The sequence below is a fragment of the Gavialis gangeticus genome, unplaced genomic scaffold (assembly GCF_001723915.1).
Source record: "Gavialis gangeticus isolate Ggan-Ray unplaced genomic scaffold, GavGan_comp1, whole genome shotgun sequence".
In the NCBI taxonomy this organism is placed as follows: domain Eukaryota; kingdom Metazoa; phylum Chordata; order Crocodylia; family Gavialidae; genus Gavialis; species Gavialis gangeticus.
Genome location: NW_017728991.1, coordinates 3,782,405 through 3,789,371, shown reverse-complemented (window position 1 = coordinate 3,789,371; position 6,967 = coordinate 3,782,405). Strand labels below are relative to the sequence as shown.

At 39.1% G+C, this 6,967-nt stretch overlaps 1 long non-coding RNA gene across 1 annotated transcript; it reads right to left on the bottom strand.

The window, feature by feature from the left end:
• Nucleotides 1-781: 781 nt before the first annotated feature.
• Nucleotides 782-6,338, bottom strand: LOC109296677. Its single transcript, XR_002097022.1, has 3 exons — nucleotides 5,672-6,338; nucleotides 3,706-3,799; nucleotides 782-2,351 (listed from the first exon to the last, which is right to left on the bottom strand). It is a non-coding gene; the product is annotated as an uncharacterized LOC109296677 (long non-coding RNA).
• Between the last annotated feature and the right edge of the window lie 629 nt (nucleotides 6,339-6,967).

Here is a 6,967-nt window from a genome sequence, read left to right as displayed (position 1 = left end):
TGGAGCAGGGGAAGGGGATCACATAACAACTTGTTTCCATGTATTTTTAATGAAGAGAATGATATATTAGACAGGCTATTGCAAAATGATGAACTGCAATAGTTCTGAGGATAGGTCAAGTAAAATTTTGTAAATGTCTAAGTGATTTAGGTATCCTAAGTCTTTTTGACTTCCCTTTGGATTTAGGTCCTTAAGTCACTAAGGTGCTTTGGATAATTTATCTTTTTTTTAAATTAATATACATTTCAAAGGGGAGGCACAGTTCCCTCTTAAAGACCTTGGTGCAAACTTTACTGTCCAAACCAAACTCTCAGTGACATTACACATCTGAGTAGACCTGGAACAGACACAACTCACACATCTTAACAGACCTAAATAAAAAGAATGAACTCTTATAAAACCAGCTGAGTTTCTTTTTCACTTCACTGTGTTGCAGCAGTTATTAGTATCACAGCAAGTAGAAATCAGGACAAAGTTATGCTCTGTGTTACAAAGTGCAGGAAGCATCAACAAAAAATCCATGGGAAGCTTTGCCTTTAAGAAGGACAAAAAAATCATCATTAGGAAATGATCATAGAATCATAAAAAATTCAGGTGTGAAGGGACCTCAGGAGGTCACTTCTAGTCCAACCCCCTGCTCAAAGCAGGACCATCCCCACCTATGATCCTTCTTTGTAGTAAGTGGTATCAAGATTGAAGCCAATGAAGAAATCAAGTTGTTATTTATGGGCTGCACAGATGCAAATGAGAACAGAATTTTTTCCAGTACCTTTGCAAATATTGTAGGGTTATTACGTGTTATGGAATTTCAAAACGCGAAAAAACAAACTCGGTTTTGAGGTACAACTGTAACTCGTGAGAAATCAATTAGCTAGTAGCATATGAAGTGACATCACATTAGGGAGGTTTGTTCCTGGTGACTGCAAGGCTTTGCAGCATATTCTTGGCTCACAAGAAGCTGTACGTACTATTTCTTTAAGACTGTAGCAGAAAGATGGATGGTGAAGCAGAAAGAGGGAGTGCCATTAGAGTTAGTCGTTCTCGCTAAGTCCTCTTTGCAGTGCTAAACTTATTTCAGTGATTTTCCTATGTTGCCAGGATTGGTGCTCCATGTCATTTTTCTTGTTCACAGACACGTGCCATTCCAGAATTGATTCACTACTGAAAAGATCGTAGAACTGAGCAGAATCCCAGTTTCACTAAAAAATGAGCAACAGATTTCTATGGGGTTGTCAGGTTATGAGCCTGGCAGGCTTTGGATCACTATATCTAACATAATGGATGGCAATTAGAATGCTAAAACAATTATATAATTAATAGATCTAATATATAAGACAGTAGATATATCTATTCTGATGCATACACAAAATACTTACAAAGACTTATCTACCTCATCTTTCAAGCCTTTCTTTCTCGGAAAACAAGAGACACCTCCACCAGTTCCTGACCCAGGATCCAGTCCTCAAAAATAATCAAATATTTTGAGTTCCTCTTTTAGGGTGCATTTTTTCTCATAAAAATAATAAATGTCAATATCTAAACCACATTTAGATATTTTATTTGATCTTAGGCCTGCCAACTAAAACGACTTTCCGTGTCTTTATATGAAGGCACTTCACTATTTTAAAATAAATATTTAAATACAACTTTATAGGGAAAAAAATATTCCTGTGGTTAAATGAGATGCTCTGGAAAAATGAAGGCTGGTCCTCAGAAGGCATGTAGCAGCGTTACGCTTTCCTGTTCTTAATTTGGTTAATTCAGGATTAAAGTACAAACGTCATGGAGTTTCATAGAGGTATAAGACTGGAAGGGTTTTTTAGTTATTTTAACTTGTAGATGCAATCCAGGCCAAACAAAGTAAAGTTCTCCATTCTTCTGTTTTCCAGTTGATCACATAACACAGATCTGCCCTTACCCCATTCAAAGAACTCCAAGTGACATGTTTAAAAGAGGGATCATAGATCTGGAAGAACAGGAAGAATTTTGCTTTGCATTTTTCACAATCACATCCGTCAACTCATTTGTGATGATCCTGGCTTCCAGAATTGTTTGGCTTCTCATCTTCCTCCAGGGATCAAGTTCAAATAAAAAAAATGAGGAATATTGGATAGAATTCGAATTCTGGGGCCCCATTCTTTACACAAACCGTTCCAGTAACTAATAAAAATCTTCAGAGGCAGGACCACTCCAACTAGCTGACCAAAAGTCAATTAAATTGGCAATGTGATCCATTACGTGAGTGCTGCTTTGGGAGTCAGGAAAACTAGGTGCAGCTCTTGATTCTTTCATTGTCTTGATGGGTAGCTGTATAAGTCATTTAGCCTTTTTTTTGTCTCAGCTTTTCTTATCTGAAGAAAAAAAGAAGAGAATAAACCATCTTCTACTCTGTAAAGGTCTATGAGATGCCTACATGGAGACCACCCTAACAGAGTTCTTGTATTGTTGTCACCAACAAAATGCCTTATTGGATTATTATTGAAAAATTACCAAATATATGGTTTCAACTGGTTCTTAACAAAAGTACTTTCTTTAGCAACAAAACTTACTGCTCCCCACTGCCCTCCATGTCCAAAGCCCATTGTAATGGAAGTCTTTTACCTGACATTAGTGATTCTGGGTGTGTCTACACGTTCATTAATGCATCGTAATTATAGCACATTAAGTTTAGTACCTGTAGTAACAGGTACTAACTTAATGTACCATAATCAGCACTACTGAGCATTAGTGATGAATGCATTTTTTGCGACGCTTAATTGCCATTGGACTAATTCTACTGCATATTAGTGGCTGGCAAAAACCATGCTAATACAGTGGATTAGTCCAATGGTCATTAAGCATCTTGTGTAGATGCGCCCACTGAATCTTTTCCTTAGAAGAAGCATTTTCTTAAATGATACCTTGGAAGATAATAGATCTTTTCCTACAAATGATTCTTTTAATAAAGGCCCAGAAAAGGGAAAAACAGAACATGCATGAAAATGCAACCTAAATTGCCTCTACATTGATTATTTTTCAAACTTACTCATGAATCTGTAGAATCCACATGCTGGCTAAATTTCTAAACTTTGTAATAACCTCCATAATGGATTTGGGCCTGGACATTGGTCCTTGGTTGGACAAACTTATCTGTCTCTACTGGTTTCAGTGAATTTGATAACTCATATCACTGTGTGTTTAAAGCTGCAATTATTGGAGTAATTTGTCTACAAGGAAGCTTTCTGAGAAGCCAGAAGTGTGACTCATGTTCCTATGAATCCAAAAACCCATTGAACTCTAATGGGATGATTTTCATTGACTTCAAATCAGTGGCTGCAGAAGACAGAAATTTCAACTTTCAGGTGACATGACTTTGCCCTCAATGCCTGGATCTAAAATTGCTTATTTCTCACCCAGGCAACCCGCCTTTTCAAATTATCTCCCCCTGCTCCAAGAAAACCAGATACTGATCACTGAGTTCATTACCTGTTATCTTGGTTGAAGAAACAAAAATATCTCAGCTTGAATTGGATATGGTTCTTTTAAGTAATATGGTATCAGCTTTCAGTGCTGGAATCCCTTTCACGGCAGTGGTACTAAAGGATAACCCATATTTCTCTTTTCTACTTCGTATGAAAAAACAATATTTTCCCTTAGGCACTGTGGCGAGCTTGAGGTAGCAAATCACACATTACTGAATTTTTAAACTTTATCCTCACAGCCTACCTTTATATTACCATTCTTCCACTCCCAGTGAATCACATGTCCATTGTTTTACCAGCCAGCTTATTTGATCATTGAGGCAGATAAATGGTTTCTGCTGATATATCAAACAAAGGGTAAATTAAAGAAAGGGCAAGGGTAAACAATACAGTAAAGCACAATTTCCTCTCCTCCACAGGAGCAGAATGAGGGGCTCTCTCTTTTGCTCAGTCTCAGTGCAAATTCTGAACTGGTCACTGAAGTCAATGAGAGTCAAACATGTACATGGAGGGGAACTAGACACTTCAAGAATTTGCCTTTTAAATGGGAAAATAGGCCTTTTCTTTCCATGTTTTCTTCATCTGATTTACTTTTGCTGTTTCATTTTAGGTTATTTCTATTATCTGGTTTTTAAACAATAAAAGTATAAGGCAATAAAACCTTGGACTGGTGATTTGGAGCAAAATAAGCCAGCATACAGACATTAAGGTTCTCCTGGGAGAGTCGCTGCTCTCCCAGGAAAAACTATAACTATAAGCATCTTTATCACCAAGTAAAAATGGCTGCTCCAGGAGGAAAATAACGTGGGAAAAACCAGGATAAAATCAATTCCAGGATAATTTCTCCTGTAAGAGTGAATGTCTGGACATGCTCAGACACTAAGTGGTCTAGATGAACCAATTGTTAACAGCAGCGGTGGTGGTAGCAGTCCCTCAGAGAAGACACTTGTATGTCTTAGTTTAACATGAGGATGCCATTGCATATCAGCAACCACACAATACTTTGTGGAAAAGAAACCTTAAACCAGACCACCAGAGCACTAGTACCTAGCTTTCAAAAGGGATCTAATGAGTTGGGTAAATAAATAATTCAATATGAGCCCTGACTGACATGATGAAGGGAGCTGGTATAGCATTAATGCATATGTCCATCTAGACTAATGGAAAGACCAAGGTCCACCTTGGCCTTTCTATCTAGTTCTCCATCTCTATGCAAGTCCATTCTGAAGAAGTAGGCTGTAGCCTATGAAAGCTCATGTCTCTCTGTATAAGTTAGTTTATAAGGTCCTACACTGCCCTGCCTTCTGCTTAACAGAATAACACAGCTAATTAGTTCATATTTCCTGTATCCAAACTAGGTCAACAATTTGTAGCGCCCAGTTATTCAGCTTATCAACATAAAATGATTAATTGACTTCACTGGAAATGTAACAGTGAAGATGAGGATCTGTTCAGCTGAGGATGTGCTCCCTGGACTTGAGAAGAGAATCAGAGACAAATTGATTTACACAGCTTCAGACTGGTGTATTTCCACTGACTTTAGTAGAATTACTAGTACGTCAACCGGAGGAAAACCTGACTCACTGAAATTACCCATACAGCAAAACCTGGCGCTTACTTATTATGCCTGGATTATTTCTGGGATTTGAGGTATATTTTGGATAGACTGAACAAACATCCCTGTGCCTTGATGATAAGCATGGCTGACCTTGGACTAACTTTATGCACCTGAGCAGAAGTTTTTATGTGAAGGGAAAGAAGCAGAATAAATTGTGTTTATACATGTCTGATAGATGGATTTTCAATCTCTTTTTATGAAGGTAGCAATGTATGGAGCCCTACCAGTGACCTTAACCTAACCAGAGAGAACCTATTCCTCTTGGGTGAAGGGTAATTCAGATTCCATGCTAAGTGAGCCCTGACCTTTCCCTCGACAGAGATGGATGCCAAGCTGTGCTAATTATGTGTGGCCGTTTTGTGTTGTGGACCTGCACCCCAAGCACTAACCAGGGACTAGCAAAATCATTTCCCACTCAGACGGTGCTTGATCCATTGTACCTGAGATACCTGCCACTTCACTTGCCAACCGCTTAGATCTCAAGGGCATGGCATACTGTCTGCTCTTGCCAGGCCTCTTCTCCATGCACCATCACAAGCAGTGAGTATCACTGAGCCGAAAAACACACATGCACACACACATACACACTCACACAGTTGTAGTTGGCTGAGATCCAGGTGTGGGGAAAGCTACATCATTGCGCATTAAGCAAATGGATAATACGAGAAAAACTTGGAATCGCCGAGGTTGCCATTACTATAAGAGAAAGCTAAAAAGACAGACGTTGATATACGTTTTGATACATCTATCCTATATATACATGCTATTTTGTAGAGAAAGATGCAAATCCTATCAGCATACAAAGAGGAATCTATATAGGGAACAAGAAGAGTTAACTAGCTGGAAGTGAGAACCTGTCCTTATGCAGTCCATTTTTTAATCCAAATGATCCCATCACCAGAACGGAAAGATGTTTTCAGTTCAGTTTTTTCCCGTTATCTTCATCAGGATGGTACTTTTTGAACCTTGCTTTTTGGTTTTGGTTGCATTACTCAGCACGACAAAATAACCACACATGGGTCTGGTTGATTTTCAGTAACAAGGGCTACCGAAGTCACAGTCGTTGCTCTTCAGGTTATGGTTTCATTTCTTCTACAGATGAGGCCCATGCTATAAACTGGTGACCCCTTTGCTAGTAAAACCACTGCAGACACAATAAAGTACAGCCAAGCAACATGTAATGAGGCTGATGCTTTCCAGTTTGGGATATCACTTGAGGTGAGGTGCCCCCATCGCAGCACAGGATCTGCCCTCTGTGTTTTACAAATGGTATGAGACTCTCACGGCAGGTACAACAGCATGTTGTTCAGGTGTCTTTTGCTGCAACCTGGAGGAATGGCATAACTACATTAAAACACCCTCCCCAACCCTGAAAGAGAACATTTTCCTGAAAAAATGGGAGGAAGGTAGGGGGACCCTTCTCTGGAGCACCCTGGCTGACTTTAATCCCGGCAGGATGCAGTTTATAATTTAACAAGGCATGAATTTAAATACATTAAGAGCTAAACAAAACACTGGGAGAATTGGAGAGGTGAAAAGTCACTGCCCCTCCTTGTCCTGCTGTCTTCTTTTTGTTGGCTGCTGGGCTGGGAGACACAAAATAAAACTGAGCAACATAACCTGTCTGAGTTTTATTCAAATAAGCCAATTAAAACATCAAGTTGAAATGTCAGCGAACATGTTATGGCCACTCAGGAATTAAAGCAGGAAGGCATCTGTCTGTCTTCACCACAAAGCACTGAAGATTTTTAATTTCACTTCTGCAAAAACGATGACATTAGATTACAGCCATGAAAAACAACATCTGCAATGTGCCCTGACTGGCTGGCTGTCATCAGCTGTTGCTTTTTCGTGAAACTAGATTAAGTTAAACACCGTTTTCATTCTC